This window comes from Mauremys reevesii, linkage group 3 (assembly GCF_016161935.1).
Source record: "Mauremys reevesii isolate NIE-2019 linkage group 3, ASM1616193v1, whole genome shotgun sequence".
NCBI classification, from domain to species: Eukaryota; Metazoa; Chordata; order Testudines; family Geoemydidae; genus Mauremys; species Mauremys reevesii.
The window spans coordinates 65,682,186-65,709,973 of NC_052625.1; the positions used below are offsets into that span (position 1 = coordinate 65,682,186).

The window sequence follows — 27,788 nt, forward strand, 5'->3', positions numbered from 1 at the left end:
CCTTTTGGTGGCTCTCTCCGAGGCACCTCAAACAAGCAGAGTGCGGGTCACTCTTGGGCATGAATTTCCCGCAGTCCTTGCAGAGTTTAAACCCGGGGAACCTGGGCATGCCCCAGCGGGCGACGAAAACTTGGGGGTGGGACCCCCCAATTACCAAAAACTATATACAATGATCTAAGTAAACTAACTGTAACGTAACTATATACACGGACTATACACAAGGATAGGACACTGCTAACTTGCTATGCGCAAGAGAAGTTCCAGCTAGCCGTCACCGGCGGTAAGAAGGAACTGAGGGGGTGGAGGGTCGGCGGGCCCCTTTATAGGGCGCCGTAGTGGCACCACTCTAGGGGGCGCCAGGGCCGGCACGCACACACCTACTTTGAATGGACATGAACAACCACTTGAAGAAGAAATCATGTTCAGGAAGGGAAGGCTGAACTGGAGAAGAGAGGTCCAGGAAGGACCTGGAACTCCTAATAAGACACTGACCAAATCCCAAAGAGCACTCAAGAGCAGTAACACTCTGAGGGAGGAACAGTGTACAGGTGCTTTATTGTTTTGCCCAGAGTTGCAGCTCTCATGACTTGTATAAGACTAAAGAAGTGATTAGTTTAGAAATCCTGCAAAGTCTGTCTTTCTTGCTTCAACTATCACATGTCTCTGAAGGGTTAACCATAAACCAGAATACCCATCAGGGTGGATTTCTGGGGAGGGTATGTTTGCGTGACTGGGCTGTCTTGGGGAGTCAACACTGGTCCTGGGGGCCCAAGGCAGCTGGATCATCGGGATCCATTCCCTGGAAGTGATACCAGGCAGAGTGTCTGTGCCTGGGAATTGTACCCAAGAAGCCGAAGCCAAAGACTGTGGCTGAAGCCTGCCCAGTCCCAGGGAAACTTAGGGACACATGGATCCAATATGTGGGGCCAGACATACCTGCCTGGTGAGTGTCCAGTAGTGGGTGCTCAACCAGAACTGTCACAGCTATCAAATCAGAGCAGTAGTGTTCTCTCTGTGACACAGTATGGCAGAGGGAGTGTGAATTGGGCCGGATGAGTTAAAAAAATTAATCAAAAGACAGACCGACCAAAACCACAATATAATCTTTTTTTGTAAATCTCATGATTTTTCATGGTGTGACTCATGATTTTTGAACCTTTAATGTTGGCAATGCTCTGTTATAAAGCCACTTTGTGCAGGTATAAATTACTGGAGAAGGTGCAGGACAGTTATACACTAGTGAAACGCCATTGGTTTCAGTGGCATTAGTCCTACTTTTTTCTGAGATAAATGTTGGGAATCAGTTTTTCTAACTGCTAGCCCTGCAAACTCAACCTGAGAAAAACCATCAGAGTTGGTTCTTTTTGAGCATCATTACCAGTAGGCCAAATTCTGCCTGTAGTTACACTGGCACAACCCCTCTCTCGTCAGTGGCTTTGCACAGGTGTAACTGACTGGAACTTAGGTAATATCTATTATTGGACCAACTTCTGTTGGTGAGAGAGACAAGCTTTCGAACTAACACAGCTCTTCTGGTCTCGAAGAGCTCTGTGTAAGCTTGAAAGCTTGTCTCTCTCACAAACAGAAATTGGTCCAATAAAAGATATTACCTCACACACCTTGTCTCTTTAATGTCCTGGGACCAACATGGCTACAACAATACTGCATGGAATTTAGTAGATAATCCTGTTGATAATGAACAAGAAGGAATCGAGTCCAGCTCACTCACTTTTACCTTTGCTGGCTCCATAGTGCTAACAGGAAAAAAAAAGTAGTCACTAAAATAAGCAAATATGACTGACTACCAGAAGCAGATCTGACAAGTAAGAATGTGTTGGTGTCAATTTAATTCTCACATAGTAATTTTTCATAGCAGCACTGCACATTTTATATTGAAAATTATTTGTTGTTCTGGGCAGAAAGTGGCATTTACTCTGTTGGTACAGCAACTAGCCCCATAGGGTCCAACTCCAGTTAAGACCTTTAGGTACTACCACAATATAAATATTAAATAATATTTCACAAAAGGCCAAATCCTGCTCAACCTATCCATGCAAGTAATTATAAGTACACCTCTACCTCAATATAATGCTGTCCTTGGGAGCCAAAAAATCTTACCGTGTTATAGGTGAAACCACGTTATATTGAACTTGCTTTGATCTGCCGGAGCACGCAGCCCCGCCCCCCGGGGTGCTGCTTTACCGTGTTATAGCCGAATTCATGTTATATCGGGGTAGAGGTGTATATCAAGGGGAACCAGCTAGTCAAGCCAGTACTGGGTTGAAGTCCAGTGACCACAGACTTGGGAAAGTGACCACAGACTACTGGCCAATGATGGCCCTCCCTTTTTAAGGGGCTTTTATGGGTCAACCCATGCATGTCTCAGTGCTGCAAGACTCATGCTGGATACTTTGCAGCCCTTGGGTAAGCAAGCTTTCTCCTTGTACATTATGGTGCCAGCTGCAACTTTATGGTTTCTTTTTCAGTTCCTCCTCTCCAAGAGTTGTTTCTCTCTGAATAAGTAATTATTATGATTAGTTATTACAGTTAGGCACCATACACACAGAATAACAGGCTCTGCCTCAATGAGCATAAGTCCAGGTTTGGGACATGGTTGCTTGCCTCTCTTGGAACTGTAGGGTGAAGGCCTATTTGGTTTTGCATGCTGACTCTACAACCCTCTTGCAATTTTAGTTTTTGTCATTTTTCAGAAGACTTTGTAGATCAGGACCCACAGACTTATTGCTGCTGTTTATTCCAAGTTGGGGCAGCTACTGCCTGGGCTGGCCTTCTGGAAAACAAGATTAACTATTGGGCCAGGGTGCTCTATCTGCTCTTGTACTTACATCCATCAGAGTTTAGCTATCCCTTCACTGAATGCTCACAGCCAACCAGCTTAGCCTTACAGGCGGCTTTCAGTAACTCCCTACCCACCCATCAATCACAACCCTCTTCTTATAAATGAGCATTAATTTATATGTAATCTCACATCATTATTTGCTTTTTTCAGTTTTGCATGTTGGCCTGGCAGGATAGGAGCAGGAGGCTCCTCTCTTGATCTGTACTGTTGGCTGGAGTACTTCTCACTGAGCTCACAAGCAGGCAGCTGGTCACAGACAGATCACCATTGGGTTTTTCTTGGGACTAGACTATTGTGGATTCAACTCTGTGTCATGTGATTTAGCCAACTACGACTGACATGGCTACAACACTCCCTTTGATTTATGAGCTTTAGCAACAATACTTCCCCTCCTTCCCCCAAGTTAATCATCTTCCATCACAGGGACAAATATTTGGTCGTGGACAATAAGACAGTTCCACAAGTGGAATGGAATTGGGCTGCAATAGAGTAGCTGTGCCCAGTGGCCAATTCAGTTTGTGCAAACTGTTATGGTTCAGACAGGTAAGCTCAGACTGGTGACTATAGATTGGGCGGAGGACAACATTCATCTGGCACTGAGACATGTTGAGCTGATGACCAACAGCAATGCATGAGGGAAACTCTGTAACAGCACCCTGGACACCTTCATCTAGATAACATCATCTCTAGCAGCTGATATTGATGATTGGGACATACAGACCTAGATCAAGAATTGTTTGGAAGGTTGCTTGAGGGGTATTCCATCTATGCTCAAGAGTAATGGCATCTCTGTATACTCCAGGAGCATGAGTTAGATCCCTGGTTGGATTTGCAGAGATAACAAGCTCTCATGGTGAGGGGTAGGGTTTGGCTATGCGGTAGCCTGCATGTAAATGCAGATCTTGGAATACAGTGGATCCATCAACAGCTTGGGTTTAATCAGGCTGGTCAGAACACAGACAGCTAGGCTGCACTAGATCTAAACACTGAAAGCGGAGAGGCTGGTGACAGCTTGGGGCAACTCTTTTCTTCCCCTTTCACAGCTACCAGAGCAAGCTGCCTTTAGGGATTATCTTGTTTAGTAAGTTATAATAAAAGTTGCAGCCACTTGGACAAAACCTAATGCGTCTGTCCATCATTAGTGATCACTGCCATACCCAACAAAACTATTTGCTTAAGACTAGTAGGATTTGGCCTCCTTTCAATATGCTGACATAAATGTCACACTGAAAGTAGTCTTGTGCATTTATGTACCCTCAAAACCCACCCCCAATACTAGCAGAAGTATCTCCAACAGATAAATTAGGAGCTCTGCAGTACACTTACCCACAAAATGACTGATCTGGAAATGTATGGGATTTTAAAAAAAAAAAAAAAAAACCAACCCACCCACTATATAGTATTCCACTGCAGTTATTTTTCCCCTCAAAGAGGTAAATATTTCTTCTCCACAAAACAATTAAAATATCAATTGAATTTTTTAATTAGATTATTTATCCTCACTATTGCTTGTTTCTCTGTACAATCCCGTACACACTAAAAATAAACATTCTGTGGGGGAAATTAGATGGAATGAACCACAAAAATGAAAAAAATAAATTTAATTACTACACTTTTACCTTAGGAATAGACATGTTTAAACTAACACATTCTTCACAAAACCAAAGTAAATATTGTAACTAATATTTGAAAACTCTAGCAGCATGAGTATGTCATATGCCAGGAACACTAACCTTTAAAAAAATAAACTTCAGCATTTGATCCTGATTTGCACTGTTACATGGTGCACTTCTCAAACGTGTTCAAGTTTCAGGGGAAAGTTATCTGTGTGAAATAAAAACATCATTATAGGGCCATCCCATTGACTTTAATCCGCATTGGAGAGACTGCTAAAGGCTATATAACTGTACAAATCCAGGCAGTCAGGGCCCAGTGTTCTTCCCCACCTGCATAGGTGGAGGGGTATAAAAGCAGATAGAAATGGGTATGAAAATATGAAAGAGCAGAGTGGCACCTCCATCTAAAAGGCAGCCAAGGCACTAATTCTGCATCAGCTTCATGACCTGACTATTTGAGCAATGTGCTGGGCAGAGGATTTGGGTCTTTATAATAAAATAAAAAATAATAATTGGAGATATACCAATCTCCTAGAACTGGAAGGGACCTTGAAAGGTCATTGAGTCCAGCCCCCAGCCTTCACTAACAGGACCAATTTTTGCCCCAGATCCCCAAGTGGCCCCCTCAAGGATTGAACTCACAACCCTGGGTTTAGCAGGCCAATGCTCAAACCACTGAGCTATCCCTCCCCCCTTTGTGGCATACTTTCCACTCACTTTTTTTTTTTAAACACATACCCAGAAGATTAGCGTTCTCAATGTTATCTTCCCCAGCAGGATAAACAACTGGTTATGGGGCAGCAGAGCCCACCTCTTCCCAGGGACAGCAGATGTCGTCTTGTAATATCAGGATTGAAGAAGGTCCCAGCACTGCTCCCTCAGCCCTGGCAGCTGAGGGATGCATATGTGAAGTTCCTCCATGTGCTGCCCTTCCAGGCTTCTGAATAAGAACGGTGGGAGAACAAAAAATAAATGTGCTTGGAAGTAGGGTGGGGAGGGGAAGAGAATGAGATGCTAGGTCTCCTTCCCCCATCTCCTTCTTCACTCTCCCCCCACCTCCATCTCTGTACAGGTCTATGCAGATTTGTTTAAATATATGCAAGTCTGCAATCTCCTTGTTTTTGGTTTCCGGATGTTTACAGATCTGGAATGTCATGCCACAGAAGGAGCCCAGCCTAGGTGCAGACACGTAAGGCATTAGACCAACTGACTGGCTCAGATACCCTTGAAAAATAGCCTTACAGGGTAGGGCTGGGGTGAGACTGCTTCATGTAGGCTGCAGACTGGACCATGTGCTGCTGCCTGAAGGAATACAGCAGGCCCAAACAAAGCCTGAAAACAACTCTGGGAGCAGCTTGAACCAGGCCTTGTCTGCAGATGTCTTAAAGGAGGTCTGAGATAAGGGGAGGGGACTAGGGGGGCAGCCAGTTAAACCAGCTTGGGGGGCATAGGACAAGGGGTAGGGAGAATAGTTAGGGAAAAGTGACTTAAATCTGTCCCACGTGGAAGAGAGTTAGCCTGCATGGGCGTGGTGGCAGCCAGCAGGGTTAGAATGGTAATGTAGAGAATGCAACAAACCCAGCCAATGGGGATTGAGTGACTTGGACCCAAGAGCGCCTGTACCACAGCTGTTCAAGCTAGGCTTGCCAACTCTGACTGAAGCTATTCCGGGAGATTTTTTCCCCCAACCTCACAATCTCATTTTCTTAAAATATCCTATTGCAATCTCCTGGATTACTTTCAATAGTCACCGAGAGATCAATGCCGATTCTGGGAGACTCCAGGCCAAACCGGGAGGGTTGGCAACCCTAGTTCCAGTCTGGCTGAGAAAACCACAAAGAGGAAGTAGATAGGTGGGTGGGAATAGGGGGGCAAACTACCAGGCAGTAGTGCCCTCATCACATGATCCTCATGCCAGTTTCCTAAGAGCCAAATCCTGGGGCACCCAAGGGAGTTCTAAAAATAGTTGAAATGCTTTTGGTCTCCCGTGCAAAAGGGCATCCCCCCAACCCTACATACAGGATTTTTTATAACGCTTGAACATTGTGGAGCAGTGCTCCCTAGCAATTTCACTGAGGAGAACTGAGATCACAGCGTGCATCCACTGGGTCACAGCCCTACAAGTGGGTGGATTAGAGGGGATATTTAAGCTAGATTTGCTACTCCTCTCCATGGGCCTGTGCCACAGCCAAAGGAAGGATTTCCCATTGATTTCAATGGGCTTTGGACTGAGGCCCATATGGTGTGGTAGGGTGAAGGATACCCTGTACAGCGGATACTGTCTGTACAGGATTCAGTCACATCCCTGACACCTTTTTAGTTCCTGCAGGCTTTTACTCAGGCTTTGCTGTTGGGACCAGGAATTTGACCTCCAGTATTTGATGGTGAAAGTGAAACATGTTCATTTGCATCTTGCCCTAAACAGTTGTGTCTAAAATAAATACCAGTAGTTGCCAACTTTTTTTTTTTAAAGCTTGCCATCGTAATTTACTGTGGTTACCTAAAGCAATAGCAAACAAATCTAGACAGTATGCAGTTTGTGGTCCAGAGCATGGCCCCAACATCTTCCTGCACTCAGACATTCCAGTGACAGTCAGCCAGTGAGTCATTCATCCCACTGCTAAGCCACACCAGCAAAAGGGGTGTACATGGGGGTTTGGGGGTGTCAACCATTCATTCATTTGTTCATTTACTTTTTCCATTTAAGCTCAGTCCTCCAGGACAGTTCAGATAGATGCATGTATAAGGCAGGGTACAGTGGAAACTAACTGGTTAACTCAGCATGCCTTTATTTCAGGAAGATTCTTCCACAAAGACATGCACAGCCTTAACACATAGACATGCTAGTGTGTTTGATTATACTAATATGCAGGATTATGAGCATACACACTCTCATGCCCCATCTAGGAGCTACACCAACATACACAAGATCTCAGCACCCCTATCCTGAAATGGTAGTGACTGTATTCCAGAGTGGGCTTGTGGGCAACATCACATGGTATGGTAAACCGTACCCTCGACTGTCTCAGCTCGTCCTTGGCCTTGCAAGTCCAATAATAGGTGTAGCCTGCTCCCACCTCCTCAAAGTGCGACTCAGCAGTGAGTCTGGTTTCAGTGAAGGCAGTGATGTCTATGTTATACCTCTTCAGTGTTTTGGCAACAAGGGCTAGTCTTTGTTCCGGGCTTTGGTCATTATCAAGAAGCGTTCGGACAGTCCATGACCCAAAAGTCAGTTTGTGAATCTTTGCGTTATTTTGATGGCTGAATTATTTTGATGGCTGATAACTACCCAGGAACAGTAGCCTGACAGTACAGAAAGGGCAGGTTGTGTTTAGGGTTCCTTTTCAGTCCCCTTTCCCCAGATCGGGGAGAGCAGCACTGCTCTATCACCTCGGGAGGATACAAGCTCCATTTCTGCCCTGATCTGTGGAGAATGACCATCACTACTGTATGCAGAGCTGTGACTAAGGACTGCCAGCAGCATCCTCTGCCTGTCCACCTTGCCACTTCCCCTTCCCCACAGGACTCCAGTGAGTTGATTAGGTTAAATGACTTGAATGAACTGAGTTAGCTGAAAAACATGCACTATGAATGGATTTAGGTGAAAGAGCTTTTGTGCAGAACCTCTCTCACTCCCCCGAACAGCTGTTGCAGCATTGGTACAATAAATGCCACAAGCACAGCAGCTAACTTTGGTGCAGGATTTGTATTCAGAGGTGTCCTTCTCATAGATGAGCTACCTACCTGAGCCAAAGAGCGTCATCTTCCCATGGATTTAGTGATTGGCCAATGGCTGCATATATAATGCAGGTTGCTCCTATATGCTATCACAAGGCATGTGCTCCATTGCCATCCTCTCCACTGACGCTAAGCTGGACTTGTTCCCCAAGGGAGTCAATGACTCACTATGGTGTTCCATATAAACTTGTCCGGAGATCAGTACGCCACCATTACCGGTGCTTACACACAGACAATGACTCATACAGATGAGATCAAGGAGCTGTTTTATGAAGATATGAGAAGGATCATCAGAGGGGTACCACACCAGGACAAACTCATTGTCCTTGGAGACTTTAATGCTCATGTGAGACCCAACTCTGACCCCTGGAGCAGGGTGCTAAGCCATCACAGCACTGGAAGGTCAAACTCCAACAGCCAACTATTTCTCTTCAAGTGTGTCAAGTTCAATCTCACTATTATCAACACAGTCTTCTAACAGGCCAACAATTATAAAACAACATGGATTCATCCCAGGTTAAAACACTGGCACATGTTGAACTATGTAATTGTAAGGTCTAGAGACATTAAAGATGTGTACATCACCTGCTCTTTGAGAGGCACCGAATGGTGGTCAGACCATCAGCTTGTGAGAAGTATCATGTCACTACATTTCTTACCAAGGTGTCCAGAAGATGCCTCAAACTATCAAAGATGATCAATGTAGCTGCCATGAAAGACCCCAGCAAACAAGAAAAGTTGGCATAGACACTGAAGACTGTCATCTGAGGTCCCAGAAAACTCCACAGACATTGTGGCAACCTGGCAGAAGCTCAGAGATGTCATATATACTATGGCATCCAAAGTTCTTAGCTTTGTAAGGCAGAAACACCAAGACTGGTTTGATTAGAATGTCCTGAGATAGACAGGCTACTGGAGACCATGCACACTACACACAAGTCTTACATCTTGGACAAGAAATCAGCAACGAAGGAGGCCAAGTATCATAAGGCCAAACAAATGCTACAAAACCAATTAAGGCTAATGAAGAACCACTGGTGGGGGCAGAAGGCTGCAGAACTACAGTAAGTAGCTGACAAGCATGACATGAAAGCTTTCTGTTAAGGTCTCCATGCTGTGTATGGCCCAAAATCCATAGATACAACCCCTGTCCTCACAGCAGATGGTAACCGGCTACTCACACACAAAGGCAATATTCTCTCTTGCTGGGCAGAACACATTGATAGTCTTCTGGACTATCAATCCACTATGTCCAATGAAGGCACTGACTCACTCCCACAGTATCCTGTCCTGGAGAAGCTGTCCATGGCCCATTCTTTAGAAAAGGTTATTAAAGCCACCAAGCAACTGTCCAGGCCACAAAGGCATTCCAACTGAAGTGTAAAAATGTGGAAGTGCCCACCTGGTCAGGAAACTCACCAGCCTGTTCAAGACTATATGGGAACAGGGTACCATGCCCGAGGAGTATAAGGATGCTTTCATAGTTTATCTATATGAAAGGAAGGGAAGCATATCTAGCTGAGACAACCACCACACTATCTCAATGCTGTCTATAGCAAAGAAGATCCTTGCACAGTTTGTCCTCAACAGGCTCATCTCTCACCTGGTGTATCCAGAGTCACAGTGTGGCTTTCATGTTGGCTGTGGCATCGTAGATGTGATTTTTGCAGCCCAGCAAATACAAGAGAAGGTTCATGAACAGAGTAAGGACCTGTACATGGTGTTTGTTGACCTGAGCAAAGCCGCCAACATGGTGAATCATGAGAGCCTATGGAGTCGCTTTCATAAATTTGGTTCCCCAGAGAAGATGATTGCTGTCATATGCTCATTTCACAATGGCATGATGGGCCAGGGTGATGGAGTGTGGTGACTCATCAGGATGTGTAATGGCTCCAGTCCTCTCTGCCATTGTATTTTCAGCCATGCTTTTGTTTGCATTCCAGGACTTAGACAGAGGTGTACACAACCCTTTCAGATTGGATGGTGGGGGGGGGTCTATTCAATCTATAATGACTCAGAGCCTGTGCCAAGGTAACTGAACAAGCTATTAAGAGAGCTCCTGTTTGCTGATGTTTGTGCCCTCATTGCACATATGCTCAAGGACATTCAGCTTATCATGGATCATTTTGCCTATGCCTCAAAATGCTTTGTTCCACAATAAGTCTAAGACAGACAGAAGTCATGTACCAGCCAATGCCAGACCACCAGCATCACGAGTACCATGATCCAGCATCACAACTGACAACACATCTCCCAACTCAGTTAGGTAATTCTGCTACCTGTTTAGCATACTTTCCAGCCACACCATGTTGGAGGATGAGATCACTCAGCATCTGGCAAAGGCCAACCTGGCATTTAGCAGGCTCACCCACAGACTCTGAAGGGAGCATAGAGTCTACCTCAGAACCAAGATTAAAATTTACCACACTGTTGTACTCACCTCACTCCTCTACAGCTATGTGAGACAGATGCTCCACCAATGCCACTTCAAACAGCTGGAGAGCTTCCACATTCGCTTCCTAAGATCCATCTATAACATCAAGTGGCAGGACAGGATATTCAACACTGAACTATGGCATTGTGAGCATGCTCATCAGGACTCAACTTCACTGGGTCAGACACATGGTCTGCATGGAGATTTCTCATATACCAAAAGCAGTGCTTTACAGCCAGCTGAGCATAAGAACCCGTTCTAAGGGTCAACCCATCTTCAGATATAAAGGCACCGTGAAGGCCAACCTCAAAGATTCATATTAAAACCTAGGAACTTGTTGCACTGAACAGACCCAGATGGAGAGGTCTGTGCCAGGAGGCCATGTCCACTTTTGAGGGGTGACATCTAAGGTCTTTGCAGGAGACAAGAGCATGTCATAAAGCCAACGCCTCAAACCCTCCCCCCAATGACAACTACACTTGCAAGACAGGCAACTGCATTTGCAAATCCGGGATTGGACTCGCTTCTCATGTGAGAAACCATAAAAAGAAATAAATCTGTTGAAGTGATGGGAGACTCCTTTATATTACCAGAGTAAGTGGCTCTATGCTGAATACTCTCTCTGTGAATAAGCTTCTCCTTGAGTCACATGGTATGTGGGGAATAGAGGGCTGAGCCCTTACTTACTCAGGTCACAATAACAGTTCTAACTTTTTGTAGCAAACAGTGTCCAACTATCAAGTATCAGGGGTAGCCATGTTAGTCTGGATCTGTAAAAGCAGCAAAGAGTCCTGTTAGTCTATAAGGTACCACGGGACTCTTTGCTGCTTTTACAGTATTCAACTATGTAGCCATAGTTCCTATTTCCCATTATATTTGTATTGAACCTTTGTTTGGATCATATGCAGGAAGACTAGAAATTTAATAGAATCAGAATCTGTACTTTTGTACTTGTACATGTAGTTTTTCAGTACTTTTGGTATTTTCTACAGATTCCAATCTTTAATACATATTATTAATAAAAATCTATTTCTCCCTTTTTAAATGTGAATAAAGGAGAGAAACAAGCAAGCAACTTAGAAGAGCCAGCATTTGGGACTATCACAGGAAGCATAATCAACTCCTACTTGAAGATAATTTTACAGACAGAGATTCTGTAGTTCTGTGTTAAGCTTTTTGACTATTCCTGCTCACAGGGCATTAGTATAGATCACTGTCTTTGACCTAAAATCAAATTATTTCTCTATTCATTTTGGGTTGCATTAAATTATTTATATTGTCCTTCATTTCCTGTGTAAGGTTGTACAGTTATCTTTGTCAACTAACAACTGAGGGTATTGAATTTGAAGATGCCCATCAAGCTTACCTGGCAAGAGAATAAAATGGTTCTTCCAAAGAAGATAGCTGAAGTTTCTTTGGAAAAATATCTATGAAAGTCGGTTATGATGTCAGATTATTCTTGGGTGAAATTTGCTCCAGTACAGAGATCCTGAACAAGGCACTATGCTCCACTTAAGCCCTTAAAATAGTTAGACAAAAAGACAGTGGTGGTCCTTAAAGCCTTACCAGTGTTACTTAAGATAAATTAGGTATCCGTAGCATTCCCTTGTAAGTCTCTATACTATAGGATGCACCTTAAATACTTAAATGACTGAGATTATTCAACCACAATATTTCATTATCTAAAACAACTGATAAGTTTTTTTAGGCCCACTATTGTACAATTCTTTTTCAATCAATTTTGTCCTCTTATCACTACTATAGTGTGAAAGTCACCTTTTAAGACTGGAATAGGTAGGTATTTAGGAACTCAGAATTTCTGGATAACCCTGCTGAGTAATTTAGCTCTAGCTAGAAGTTGAGATGAATAAATGGTCCTTCTTTCAATCCTGCTGCATATTACTATGTGTATGTGTGGTGTGTGTATATTAAATATTATATATATAAGGAATTTAAACCAGGCTCTTCAGTGGATGGCTCTTTGTGAATGGGTACATGGCTGCCTGTGGGGTGATAGGGAGTCCAAGCTCCTCAGAGCAGTGACCATCCTAAACTGTTTGGAAAGCACCTGGCAGGTATTAGAGTAAATATAATGAGACATTTTACAGACTTAAAGCTGTTAACATGACAACTGAGTTAAAGTCAGAATATATACTTAATGCTCTATTACCAGACTCTAAAGTCATTAAGCACAAAAATATATTTTAATGGGTCTTTTTAAATGTCTTTTCCCCTCTTGTGAAATTCTGTGTCATCGACTAGTTAAGTGGAGATATTCAGCAAGCTTTCGACTTAACTTAAACCAATATCACGGAACATTACCTTCTCATCTTGAGAACATGGACATTTCCCCTCACTGGTAAATTAGTTTAGTTATCATGACAGACTAAAAAACTCCACCTCTTCTGGGATAAGGAAAGTCCATACAAACAAGAGTCCAAATCAAGGAAATTCTTCACCAACAGAACTCCACTGGCCATCACATACAGTCCCCAGCTAAAACCCCTCCAACGCATCATCAGGGATCTACAACCCATCCTGGACAACGATCCCTCGCTTTCACAGGCCTTGGGTGGCAGGCCAGTCCTCGCCCACAGACAACCTGCCAGCCTGAAGCATATTCTCACCAGTAACTGCACACTGCACCATAGTAACTCTAGCTCAGGAACCAATCCATGCAACAAACCTCGATGCCAACTCTGCCCACATATTTACACCAGTGACACCATCACAGGACCTAACCAGATCAGCCACACTATCACCGGGTCATTTACCAGCACATCCACCAATGTAATATATGCCATCATATGCCAGCAATGCCCTTCTGCTATGTATATCGACCAAACTGGACAGTCTCTAAGGAAAAGGATAAATGGACACAAATCAGATATTAGGAATGGCAATATACAAAAACCTGTAGAACACTTCAATCTCTCTGGACACACAATAGCAGATTTAAAGGTAGCCATCCTGCAGCAAAAAAACTTCAGGACCAGACTTCAAAGAGAAACTGCTGAGCTTCAGTTCATCTGCAAATTTGACACCATCAGCTCAGGATTAAACAAAGACTGTGAATGGCTTGCCAACTACAAAAGCAGTTTCTCCTCCCTTGGTGTTCACACCTCAACTGCTAGAAGAGGGCCTCATCCTCCCTGATTGAACTAACCTCGTTATTTCTAGCCTGCTTCTTGCTTGCATATATATACCTGCCCCTGGAAATTTCCACTACATGCATCCGACAAAGTGGGTATTCACCCACGAAAGCTCATGCTCCAATACATTTGTTAGTCTATAAGGTGCCACAGGACTCTCTGCTGCTTTCACTCAGTTTGTCGCCATGGGTCGCAGGCTGTCCCTCTCCAGAGTCTGTGTCAAACCTCAAACTTCTCTCTCAACATATCTGAAAGACAACACAGGCCTAAATTCAGAGTATATATTTATTCCTATAGTATCTATAACCTTGGGGTGGGAAGCTGTGAGAGTCTTAACAGTTTGTATATATGGTATTAGAGGCTGCATAGAAGACACTCTTATTTGAATTACTGTAGACCAACTAGACTGGTCCCAAGGTGGAGTTTAATTTTTATGGGATCCCATGATGATACATATGGTAAGTTCTGAGTAGAGTCCAAGATGGTCTTTCAACAGACTATGAGCCTGTTGAAGCTCTTGGAATGTTTTCAGAGTTTAATTTTCCAGGACATTTCCATGTGTGTGAATGGTGAAGTCTAGCCACTTGTGACAGATGAATAATACTTTTCTGACTTTCAGTAGGGGGTTAAGCCACAAGGTAGCTTGAGGGATCCAAAAGGAGTTACATTTCCAAATTTTAGCTGCCCGAGCCCATCATTTTAAGATGTTTCGGGTCACAGGCTTGTGTGTGCGCACTACAGAGGCACAAATTATGTTACATAATTGTTTCATTTATGAACATGTAATTGTTCTTTGTGCATTTGTTTTATTAGCTCTCTTTTTTCTAGTTGTAAGTTTTATAATATATGAAAGCTAAGTTATTATCATTATTAATATTTTATAACAAATGGTATTATACTTTCAGAAGGATTAAGTTAGAAATCCTGGAAAAGATTCTAAACTTTATTACAGGTTCATTTTTTGTTTTTTAGAGGGCACTTGTGATGGGAGAAATGACTGCGTGTTTTAAGTTCCCTGTTATCATTTAGACACGATGTCTGGCTCTTCTAAACCCATAAACAATTATATATAAATGACTCAATTTAACCTGAAGGTAGGAAACCACTTGTTTAAACATGTGCATGCCCACAGTACTATATTTACAAGTTCACAGTTGGCAGTACTGTCTGAAATAAAAACTTAGGTTAGCACTGCATATATAATTGCTCTTATGTCTGCAACATAATAGCTGCAGCATTTTGTTTCCAAATCCTTTTGGAAAAATTGGTCCAGTTTTCCTGATATGATACTACCTGTTTAGATACAGTTGAAAATTATTCAATGTACTGTTTCAACATGTAGCTATTACCAGTAGCAACGTAAAAATGTTTCCTTTTGATTCTTCAAAAATCATGTTCAAACCCAACATAGTCTGTGACACACTGAACCCAAACTCTGTAGAAAAGCCATCCAGTTTCTGCAAGACCCTGGTGTGGAATTCAGTGGCAAACTGGAAACTCAGCAGCAGCACGAAATACATTAAAAATATTAATAAAACAAGCTTTTTTAAAAAATGAATTATACATAGTATTATTTGTATTACAGTAACACCTTAACTAGGCCATGGCCTTGTGTATGAGATGCTGTACAGACAGACTGAAAGAGGCCAGGTGGAGTGGGTGGAAAGTAACAGTGGGGTGGTAGTGGCAAAAGACCCTTCCCTAAAGAAAGGAGTAGCTGGGAGGCAGCAGTAGAAGGGAATGGGAAGGGGCCAGATACTTGGGAGAAAAGAGGAGGAGGCAGAAATGAAAGGAAGGGAGCAAACTTTTAAGAAAAAAAGTAGAAAGCAGTAGCAGGCAGGATGGGATGGAGAGTCATTGGGAAGCATAAGTACATGGGAGCTGGAAAAGAGAGTGGGGACAAAATGCCACGCTGGGCATGTTATGCAATCCCTCTGGCTGGGGAAGCTTTTTTTAAATGTCAGAGATTCACCCAATTCAATTCCCTGTGCAGGCCACCACTTGTAGTGCTGCAACCATGAATGGGTCACCAACAATAGGGATTAAATCTGAGATCTTTGCATCTAAATGCATAAGTATCTACTGCTTGAGCTAAAAGACTCAGCTCTATTACCCAAGCTCGTAGTATGAACTTCTATATGTGGCTCAACCACCACTAGAGAGGGTGCATGGACAGCAGGTCTCCACTAGCGCTTATCTCGATATAACTTATGTCACTCAGGGGTGTGAAAATGCCACGTGGCTGAGCGACACAAGTTATAGTGACCTAAGTGCTGTCTATACAGTGCCAAATTGGTGGGAGATGCTCTCCTGCCGTCATAGCTTCCTCCTCTCGTGGAGGTGGAGTAATTACACCAATGGGATAGCTCTCTCCCGTCAGCATAGAGCGTCTTCATCAGACACGCTACAGCAGTGCTGCTGCATCAGCGCAGCCCTACGTAGATTACATTAGGTCAGAAAAACTAGAACATGTCCTAACAGCCTGTCAGCTTGATGGGGAGTTGCTGATCTTCTTTCCTGGTCAGTGTAAACTACCTCATCCTGTGGATTTAGGATTAATTCCTAACTGCAGTTTGTGCACTGAAAACAGAGTACCCACTTGTAGGGGAGGACAAACCAGTCAGTCAAAAGTTACTTTAGGTTGTCACTATGCCAGAAGCCAAGATGGAGGAAGATTTCCAAATCAGGTAACCCAAAAGTTGATTTCTGCCGTCGATACCATGACCCACAGATCCACAGCATAAAAGCCCTTCATCACATTTCACTGTTCTGGAGAGAAATCTTGAGCAGGAGCACAGAGATGCCACAGCCACTACTTATTTCCTGCAAACATTTTAAGCAAGAGTCTTGTATCTCAGTAGTGCCTGATAAGCAAACCCTGAAAGTTCCCCCCCCCCCCCCGCCGCACACCTTAACAAATGGATATTTAGGACAAATGTACACCATTTCAGTACACTCTTTGTCTCAGGTTCATTCTCTACAATACTGTATCTAGTTCTATTAGACAACTCATAATAATACTTTGCACTTACATAGCACTTTGTCACCCATAAACCTCAGAGCACATACAGAGGTGAGGAACTATCCCCATTTCACACGGGGGAAACCTGAAGGCTAGGGAGGGTAACACCAGAATTTCCAAACAGCTGCATGGCTGAATTGGGGGTGGGGGTTGTTTCCTCTTTGAACTCATGGCATTTTTTTTAATGGATTAATTGATCACAAAGGGCTTCAAGTGCCCAGGCAAAAGAAGAGCATGGTGATTTATATGGCATTTTCTAAAGTCCTAACAGGACTCCCACATCCCCAAACTAGTGCAGCTGTTCTAGCCTCAGGCACAACAATCTCAGCAGGCGCCATTAATACGCTCACCTAACAAACACACTCATGGGCCCAGGCAGGTGCAGCACATCTGAAGACCCCATTACAACTGATTACGAACACTACCTAACATGCTGCAGAATTAGAGAAGACCAAGGAGACAAGTGGCTATAGAGACAGTGAGAGCTCATGAGCAAGCGTGTAGTATGGATCACACTAAACAGGAATTGGCAGTGTTGGTGATGAAGGGAAAAAGATGAAGACCACCATCCATCTTGTGCACTGAGGCCCTGATGCAGCAAAGCACTTAAACATATGCTTAACTTTAAGCACATGCTTATGTCCCATTGATGCCAATGAGAAATTAAAGATGTGCTTAAGTGCTTTGTGGTATTCGGAGCTGAACGAGGGATGGGTCTTGTACAATTTGTCATCATGTACTTAAAGACTGTGTCACATGCATAAGAGGTCTGAATTAAGGTTGCACAAGCCATCTTATTTCTGGAATTTCCTGACCTGAGTGCTTAACTTTGAAACCTTATTAGTGTTGTTTTACTGGAGGTGATCTTTTTGCTGCACTGCGCTGGAAATATTTGTGTTTTTAGGGCTGTCAATTAATCGCAGTTAACACAAGTGATTAAAAAAATGAATCGCACTGTTAAACAATAGAATACCAATTGAAATTTATTAAATATTTTTGGATTTTTTCTACTTTTTCAAATATATTGATTTCTATTAAAACACAGACTATAAAGTGTACAGTGCTCACTTTATATTATTTTTAGTACAAATATTTACACTGTAAAAATGATAAAGAAATAGTATTTTTCAATTCACCTCATTCAAGTACTGCAGTGCAAGCTCTTTATCATGAAAGTGTAACTTACAAATGTAGAATTATGTACAAAAATACTTAACTGCACTCAGAAACAAAACAATGTAAAACTTCAGAGCTTACACGTCCACTCAATCCTAGCCAATCACTAAGACAAACAAGTTTGTTTACATTTACGGGAGATACTGCTGCCTGCTTCTTCTTTACAATGTCACCTGAAAGTGAGAACAGGAGTTCGCATGGCACTTTTGTAGTCGGCATTGCAAGGTATTTATGTGCCAGATATGCTAAACTTTCATATGCCCCTTCATGCTTCAGCCACCATTCCAGAGGACATGCTTCCATATTGATGTCGCTCATTAAAAAAAAAAAAGTGTGTTAATTACATTTGTGACTGAACTCCTTGGGAGAGAGTTGTATGTCTCCTATTCTGTTTTGCCCACATTCTGCCATATATTTCAAGATATAGCAGTATTGGATTATGACCCAGCACATATTTGTTTTAAGAACAGTTTCACTGCAGATTTGACAAAATGCAAAGAAGGTACCAATATGAGATTTCTAAAAATAGCTACAGCACAGGACTCAAGGTTTAAGAAGCTGAAGTGTAGTCCAAATTCCGAGATGTTTGGAGCATGCTTTCAGAAGTCTTAAAAGAGCAACACTCAGATGCAGAAACTACAGAACCTGAACCACTGAAAAATAAAATCAACTTCTGCTGGTGACATCTGACTCAGATGATGAAAATGAACATGCGTCGGTCCGCTCTGCTTTGGATTGTTATCGAGCAGAACCTGTCATCAGCATGGACGCATGTCCTCTGGAATGGTGGTTGAAGCATGAAGGGACATAAGAATCTTTAGCACATCTGGCACGTAAATATCTTGAGATGCCAGCTACAACAGTGCCATGCAAATGCCTGTTCTCACTTTCAGGTGACATTGTAAACAAGAAGCAGGCAGCATTATCTCCTCCACATGTAAACAAACTTGTTTGTGTGAGTGATTGGCTTAAGTAGGACTAAGTTTTACATTGATTTATTTCTGAATACAGGTTTTTTTTTTCCACATAATTCTGCATTTGTAAATTCAACTTTCATGATAGAGATTGCACTACAGTACTTCTATTAGGTAAATTGAAAAATACTATGTTTTGTTTTTTACAGTGCAAATATTTGTAATAAAAAATAAATATAAAGTGAGCACTGTACACTTTGTATTCTGTGTTGTAATTGAAATCAATATATTTGAAAATGTAGAAAATATCCACAAATATTTAAATAAATGGTATTCTATTATTGTAAACAGTGCGATTAATCACAATTAATTTTGTTAATCGCTTGACAGCCCTAGTTAAAATTCTATGTGAATTCTGCCAGTCTAGAGACTACAGCATTAGGCTCAATATGTATATATGTATCACATGACTGTTTAGAACAAAAAAGTAATATATAGATCATTATAATTTAATGAATACATTATGTATTGAAGTGCTAAGTAAAGTTTTTGATTATTTGTCCACCCATAAATTTGACAACTAAGCATTCCTACACAGTGAGATTCCCCATAGGGAAAAAAAACAAATACAAACCAAGCACATTCTCCCTTCACATTTAGTGGATAGTTTTCAAACCATTTCATTCAATAAAATGTACAGTTTGGTTTTATTTTTAACCATATTTGACATCCCTCTTTTTGAAAAGTTCTAGAGATCTTAGACTTATATGAATTTCATAACTAGAGAAGAAAAAATAAAATGCATTTTTATATATAGCATAGTACAATAATGCAGTTTGGAAAATAGAAATGATTTTGTTTTAGTTGAAGGCATAGACATTTTCTTGGCACATTAAACGTATTTGTTAGTTTTCCTCTGTAGTTTTACTTTCCTGTCTAACTTTAGTCTTTTTATTTTTACATATAAAGAGAGACATTTTTTGCCTCGTAATAGACGGTTACAACAAAATGATGTTTCATGGTTGTTTGGTGTAAAAGACTAAAAATAAAAACACATTGTTCCAAGCATTGTGGACAACTTTTCCAGACAGGGGAAACCAGAAGTTTTTTATGACTTAGGAAAGCAGAGTTCCCAGGGGGCTGGTCTGCTTTTCTTCCACTCTTCCCTTTAGGATTTTCTGAAAACATTTCACTCATTTTTGACTGTGCAATACATTTATAGCCTTTTATTTTTAGGGTTCTGTCTGTGCATCCTGTGTTCCTTTTCCACCCCTCCCTGTCTAGAGCTTTCCCATGTTGTCAGAGGTGTATTTCAATGTGGGCTCTTGTTTACGTGCAGTACTCCCATGATGGCATGACTTCAAAGAGGGGTTTCCCCACTCCTAATAGGGAAAAATGAGCTGACTGCTAGTAATGCATTAGACTGAGCCTTTAAGTTCAGCCCTATATAAGAGGTAGCACGTAGCTGTGCTGCCACAGAAGGAGCCCTGGGAAGGAACTATGCCTCAGAGAGGCCCATTTCCTACCATGTTCCCCTTTTTCTCTGGGTGGAGGGAGAACATTGCCACAGACCTTTTCAGGGCACAACATACTCTTCCCCTAGTGTGCCCATCTGGTTCTGCTGGCATGTGTGTGGGCACAGGAGGAGGGAGGGAGGTGGCCAGGGAGACAGAAATCTGCCCACCACATACCCACTTACTCCTACATGGTGGCATTCAGCAAGCAGCCCTTGCCCTCCTTCCTGCACCCAGGGTTACTAACCAAGTAGCTCTGCTGTAGTGGTGAATGAGTGGGAGAACACGCACCCCCTTATTCTCCTGCACAGCCGCGGTAGACTCAACCACAAACTATACAAATGAATGAGATTAGCTTTTTTAAAAATTCTATATTTGATTAGTTATGTTAGCTGCTTGATGGTGTGGCTTTCTTACAGCTCAGAATTTCTTTGCCAGTAGGAGAACCAATTGAATCATAAACAGAAGCATAGATCAACACTGCACCAAGGCCAGTGTCTGACTAAACTTAGGCCCCTAAATCCATATTTAGGCACCAAATAAGTGGCCTAATTTTCAAAAGTGCTCAGCAGCCAGGAGCTGCTGGTGACTATCCTCCTATTGTTTTAGTAAAATTCAAATCAGATGTTTGAGCATTTGGATGTGCTCTCTGTAAAACAATGATAAACTGTTTCTTAGAAGATGTGATTTATTCACAGTTGATTTTAAGTATATCCGTATATTTCTAGCTGGAAAGTATAAATACACTAACAACTGAGTTTTTCCACGCGCTGACATAAAAATATACCTTGTGTCAACATTAGGAAAAATAATTGGTCTAATGCACCTTTCCTGTTCAACACATCAGCCATGATAATTATTTGGTATTAATTGCGCATTTCTACTTTCCAGTATCTGGATTTTTTAAGAGGAGCCTTAATTTTGAAATACCAGTTTTCTAATATTTGTCTCTTTTAAGAAAACTACAGCCCTTTCTTAAGTGTATTTTCCCTGAAATAATAGATTATTTAATTCTTATAGTTTTCCCCTGGGATTAAAGTTTAGTTATATACTGATTAAAACTGTTAGTCTGTTTAAAATAATCCTTTAATCTTTTAACATTAAATTGCTGCTTGTGGTTTAAGATTAGAAAATTGTGTCCCCATGGAGAAAGGAAATTAAGCTATTTTGGGGTTATAAATGCAAGGAGTTAGACATGTAATCACACTCTAATATCCAGAATTGTCGTCTTATAAATCATATATATAGGCATCAGTATTAATGTAGCAGTAATTATTTTTAAATAGGCCATATGCGAAAAGACAAGCAGTTAATTTGACACGGTCGCTATCCATTCAGAAGGGGCCCAAAACCTAGCTAAAATGGAAAGAAAATTCTCACTCCAAGAACATATTGTTCCTTGAATTTATAACAAGGGAGGCTGTTCTTGTGTAATTACAGGCTTTCAGCTTTTAAGTTCTGGCAGGTCTGTTGGTTTTTTTGAGGGGTTTTATGGGGTAAAAATACAAATGCACTATAAAAACACTACGGTTATCAACTGATTAAAAAAATGAATCGCAATTAATCGCGCTGTTAAACAATAATGGAATACTATTTATTTAAATATTTGTGGATATTTTCTACATTTTCAAATATATTGTTTTCAATTACAACACAGAATACAAAGTGTACAGTGCTCACTTTATTTTTTATTACAAATATTTGCACTGTAAAAAACAAAAATAGTATTTTTCAATTCACCTACTACAAATCTCTTTATCATGAAATTTGTATTTACAAATGCAGAATTATGTACAAAAAAGTGCATTCAGAAATAAAACAATGTAAAACTTTAGAGCCTACACGTCCACTCAGTCCTACTTCAACCGGTCACTCACACAAACACGTTTGTTTACATGTGGAGGAGATAATGCTGCCGGCTTCTTGTTTACAATGTCACCTGAAAGTGAGAACAGGCTTTCTCATGGCACTGTTGTAGCTGGCGTCACAAGATATTTATATGCCAGATGCGCTAAAGATTCATATGTCCCTTCATGCTTCAACCACCATTCCAGAGGACATGCGTCCATGCTGATGATGGGTTCTGCTCGATAACTATCCAAAGCAGAAGGGACTGACCCATGTTCATTTTCATCATCTGAGTCAGATGCCTCCAGCAGAAGGTTGATTTTATTTTTTGGTGATTCGGATTCTGTAATTTCTGCATCTGAGTGATGCTCTTTTAAGACTTTTGAAAGCATGCTCCACACCTCTCAGATTTTGGACTACACTTCAGCTTCTTAAACCTTGAGTCCAGTGCTGTAGCTATTTTTAGAAATCTCATATTGGTACCTTCTTTGCATTTTGTCAAATATGCTATGAAAATGTTCTTAAAACAAATATGTGCTGGGTCATAATCCAATACTGCTATATCTTGAAATATATGGCAGAATGTGGGCAAAACAGAATAGGAGACATACAACTCTCTCCCAAGGAGTTCAGTCACAAATGTAATTAACACACTTTTTTTTTTTAAATGAGCGACATCAATATGGAAGCATGTCCTCTGGAATGGTGGCTGAAGCATGAAGGGGCATATGAACGTTTAGCATATTTGGCACATAAATACCTTGCAACGCCGACTACAAAAATGCCATGCGAACGCCTGTTGTCACTTTCACTCACGCACTTTGGTGGGCCCCATGGGCTGGTGCGATTGGCCAGCGCGGTTGGTCCCGGAAGAGATGAATCCATCACTTCCGCCCCGGGCCCTGCACCCCTGTAGGGACAGCCCTGGATGGTAGTAACTGTCCTTTTGTGGAACAGAAGTGAGTTGAAATGGGCTGGAACAGATGCTGCTGTTGTTGTTAAACTTCAATTTTAGAAGGAAAAGCCCCCTTAACTGACAGCCTTTTAGATGGTGTTAAAGATTATAACAACTGTTATTGCAGGTGGTGTCTGGGATTTAGCTGGAGTTGGCAGGTTGGGGATGTCATCTGAGTCCCTCTCTCTTTGACCCATTTTGGTTAGGACATCTTTTAGGACTGCAGCAGCACCAGCACAGTAACATTGCTGCAGCAGCCAGTGCTGGAGTGGTTGCCAGCAGGAGCTGGGACTCCTCTGTTATGCCGTCCTGTCCCCCCAGCACTGACAGCCCAGGTACCACTGTAGCAGGGGGAGGGAGCCAGTGAACCAAGGGGACTGGCTTCAGCATGCACATGCCCCCACAGTACAGGGTGACCAGATGTCCCGACTTCACAGGGACAGTCCTGATTTTTGGGTCTTTTTCTTGTATAGGCTCCTATTACCCCCCTCCCCTGGCCCTCTGTCCCGATTTTTCACACTTGCTGTCTGGTCACCCTACCCCAGTATAGCAAGTCAAACTACACAGAACGGAGGGGCGGGGGGAAGGGGCAGAACATGGTGGGGCCATGGGCAGGGTTGCAGGTGGAAGGGGCGGGGAGGAGCTCCCCACTTGCTCTGGCCCAGGGCCCCACAAAATCTTAATCCACCTCTGCTCAAGGCTTATCTATAGAAGCCAGGGCCAGCTCTACCATTTTTTTTTAACAAAAAAAAAAAAAAAAAAAAAAGAAAAAAAAAAAAAAAAAAAAAAAAAAAAAAAAAAAAAAAGAAAAACCCCAAGAATGGACGGAATGCCGCCGCTCAGCATGTGCCACCACAAGCACGTGCTTCATCCGCTGGTGCCTGGAGCCAGCCCTTCCTCCGCTGGTGCCTGGAGCCAGCCCTGATAGAAGCTTAATTTGAATTAACTAACGTTGTGGATTAGTTACACTGCATTAAACCCCTGTGTGGACACACTGATTCAAAATTAAATTGGCCTTAATTCATTTTATGTTACTTCACTTTCACCATATCTGCAGGGGAGATAAAGAATCTAAGGGTATGTCTACACTACAAGACTATTTCGAATCAACTTAAGTCGAATTTGTGGAATCGACCTTATGAAGTCGAATTTGTGTATCCACACTAAATACACTAATTCGACTGTATGAGTCCACAGTAACGGGGCAAGCGTCGACTTTGGAAGCGGTGCACTGTGGGAAGCTATCCCACAGTTCCCGCACTCCCCGCTGCCCATTGGAATTCTGGGATTTCCCCCCAATGCATGCTGGGGGGAAAAATGTGTTGAGGGTGGTTTTGGGTAACTGTCATCATTGAACCGTCAATCACGCCCTCCCTCCCTCCCCGAAAGCGCCTGCGGACAATCTGTTTGTGCACTTTTCTGCTCAGTGACAGCGCGGACGCCACAGCACTGCGAGCACGGAGCCCGCTGCAGTTATGGCCGTTGTCAACTCCTCGCACCTTATCGTCCACCTCTTCCACAGTCAGCTGCTGAGAAATCGGGCTACTTTTCAATGGTGCTGCGAGCACTGGTGGACCACGGGGGACGTTTTACCAGCATCAACGTCGGGTGGCCGGACAAGGTTCATGACGCGCGTGTTCTCAGGAACTCTGGTCTGTTTAGACGCCTGCAGGAAGGTAGATTCTTCCCGGACCACAAAATAACTCTTGGGGATGTGCAGATGCCTATAGTGATCCTTGGGGACCCAGCCTACCCGCTAATGCCCTGGCTCGTGAAGCCCTATGCAGGCGCCTTGCACAGTGACAAGGAACTCTTCAAGTACGAGCGAGCAGCGTGACCTGTGACTGTTCAGTTTCTTTACAGAGAAGCTGAACCTGCCCCTGTTTCTTTACCAAGTTATTGTTGACTAGCATCTGCAGTTACATACCCCGTCCACCCCGCTTCCCCCACTTCCAACACACGTTTAAAAATAAAATACATCTTCCACTGTAATGTTACAAAGGTTTCTTTATTGATGACTTTGCATTAAAGGGTTGAAACTGGGACGCAGACTGTGCTGGGTAGGGTGTGCGGTGATGTAAAGACCGCCTCTAAACTCGAGGAATGACAAGCTCCTGCTCCCAGAGCGCTCTGCAGTGCCGGACTGGTTGTTTCAACGGAGCCTGCCATCCCTCCTTTTTGGGACTCTGTGCGGGGGCTCTGTGGCCTTGTGGCGGGGGAGGACGGATACAGATTCCTCTGCTGCGTGGCTCTGTGGTCCAGGACAGGGACCGTTGCATGAGATCTGTAACCCCCCTCCCCCGCTACAAAGTCACGTACCCCCCCACCCACACAGAACCTGCAAACCACGTCCCATACCGACCAGGGTGCCTACTGACTGCACTGTGTGTGTGACCTGCTGCTGATCCTGCCCCCGTCTCTGTACCCTGCTAAAGGTGACTGTCCTATGCAATACCCTACCCCCTTCCCCACCCACCCATCCACCCCTTCAAACACAGCGTTGTGTAAAAAAGCATGACGGAAACAGTAATTAACAGCAAAGTATTTTTAATAATTAACCAGACAGTCAGGGGATGAAACTGGGCTTGGGGCTTGGGTGAGTCAGGAAGGGAAGGAATTCTCAAAAATTAGGGTATGAGAGCTTTTGGGTACTTGAGCACTCTGCTGGGGTGCAGTGACAGTTTTCACGGCCCCTGGCGCCACTCCTTCTGGTTACTTTGGGTGACGGGAGGTATGGGACTTTGTGGCGGGGGAGGGCGGTTGCAGATACACTGCGGGGGGCTCTGTCCTCCTGGCTGCGGTCCTGCAGAACATCCACAAGGCGCCGGAGCGTGTCCGTTTGCTCCCTCATTAGTCCAAGCAGCGTTTGAGTCGCCTGCTTGTCTTCCTCACGCCACCTCTCCTCCCGTTCGCTGTGTGAGCGCTGGTACAGAGAGAGGGTCTCCCTCCACTGGCTCTGCTGGTCCGCCTCAGCTCGGTAGCAGCCGAGAAGTTCAGCGAACATCTCGTCCCGTGTCTTTTTCTTTCGCCGCCTAATCTTTGCCAGCCTCTGTGAGGGGGATGCTGTGGCAGGTCTGGAAACAGTCGAAGCTGTGTGATGGGAAAAAGGGAGTGAATTCCTTGCAAAGATACGTTTTTGCGAACAATGAACACAGTCTAGTCTGTGTCTGTGATCAACACCATGCACAGCACCTATCTCGTCCGCACTCCTGCAGCAGGCAATCCTGAAAGCATAAACTCTGCCCCTGTTCTACCCCATCGCAGTGTCCCCCGACCCTTGCACTTCTGGGTTGAGATCCCAGTGCCTGATGGTGCAAATTTCATTGTCGCGGGTGGTTCTGGGTAAACGTAGTCAGTCATTCCTTCCTCCGGGAAAGTAACGCCAGACAATCATTTCGAGCCCGTTTTCCCTGGATTGCCCTGGCATACGCCATAGCGTGGCAACCATGGAGCCTGTTTTGCCTTTTGTCACTGTCACCGTATGTGTACTAGATGCCGCGGACAGAGGCGATTCAGCAGCGCTACACAGCAGCATTCATTTGCTTTTGCATGACAGCAGAGATGGTTATCACCCATACTGTACCATCTACCATGCCATTGTAAATTGGCAAGGTGATGATGGTTACCAGCTGTATTGCATTATACCTTCTGCTGCTGTCATAGGTGCCCCTGGCCGAGATCAGCTGGGAGCGCAAAAGACAAAACTGGGAATAACTCCCCGAGTCAATCCCTCCTTTATGGTATCTAAAAATAGAATAATTCCTGCATAGAATATGGGGCTAGTGTAGTACAGATCCAGTGTTTCAGAGAACCAGAGAGCACATCCGCTCCGTGTCAGATTATTCAGGAATGATGAGCTGCATGGCATTCACAGGGGGTGCTCCTGCAACAAACCCACCTGTTGCTTCCCTCCTCCCCCAGCCTTCCCGGGCTACCGTTGCAGTGCCCCTGATTTGTGTTCTGAAGTAATACAGAATGCAGGAATAAGAAACAGTGACTTGTTACTGAAATGAAATAAGGGGAAGGCAGCCTCCAGCTGCTATGATTGTCCAGACAGGACATTAAGCAGTGTGTGGGAGAGGAAAACAGCATCCTGCTGCTATGACAGTCCAGAATCTTTTCTTTACACATGAAGGGCGGGGGCTGATGGAGCTCAGCCCCCTGTTGCTATGATGAAGACGGTTAGCAGGCCATCTACTTATGGGCTGATGACGAGGATGGGTACCAGTCGTATTGCACTACACCATCTACAGCAAGGCTGATGATGACGACGACGGATATCAGTCTTACTGCACCATCAGCCACCCATGAGGCGGGGGTGGGGGAGAGGATGCTACAGTACAGTGCCGCAGCATCGCGTCTACCAGCAGCATTCAGTACACATAGGGTGACATTTACAAGAGTCAAGAGACGATTTTTTTTCCTTTTCCTTCTGGGGGTGGGGGAGGGGGGTACATTGACGAGCTATGCCCTGAACCGCCGCGGACAATGTGTTTGACCATACAGGTATTGGGAGATCAGCCAAGAATGCAAATGCTTTTCGGAGACTGCAGGAACTG

At 43.4% G+C, this 27,788-nt stretch overlaps 1 long non-coding RNA gene across 1 annotated transcript in view; it reads right to left on the reverse strand.

The window, feature by feature from the left end:
* Window positions 1–4,621: 4,621 nt before the first annotated feature.
* LOC120402238 overlaps window positions 4,622–27,788 on the reverse strand; it is a 34,152-nt gene continuing 10,985 nt past the window's right edge. The window contains exons 3-4 of the long non-coding RNA XR_005597076.1: window positions 5,215–5,416; window positions 4,622–4,684 (exon numbers count right to left, since the gene is read on the reverse strand). This is a non-coding gene — a long non-coding RNA (uncharacterized LOC120402238). The remainder of the gene's footprint in view (window positions 4,685–5,214; window positions 5,417–27,788) is intronic.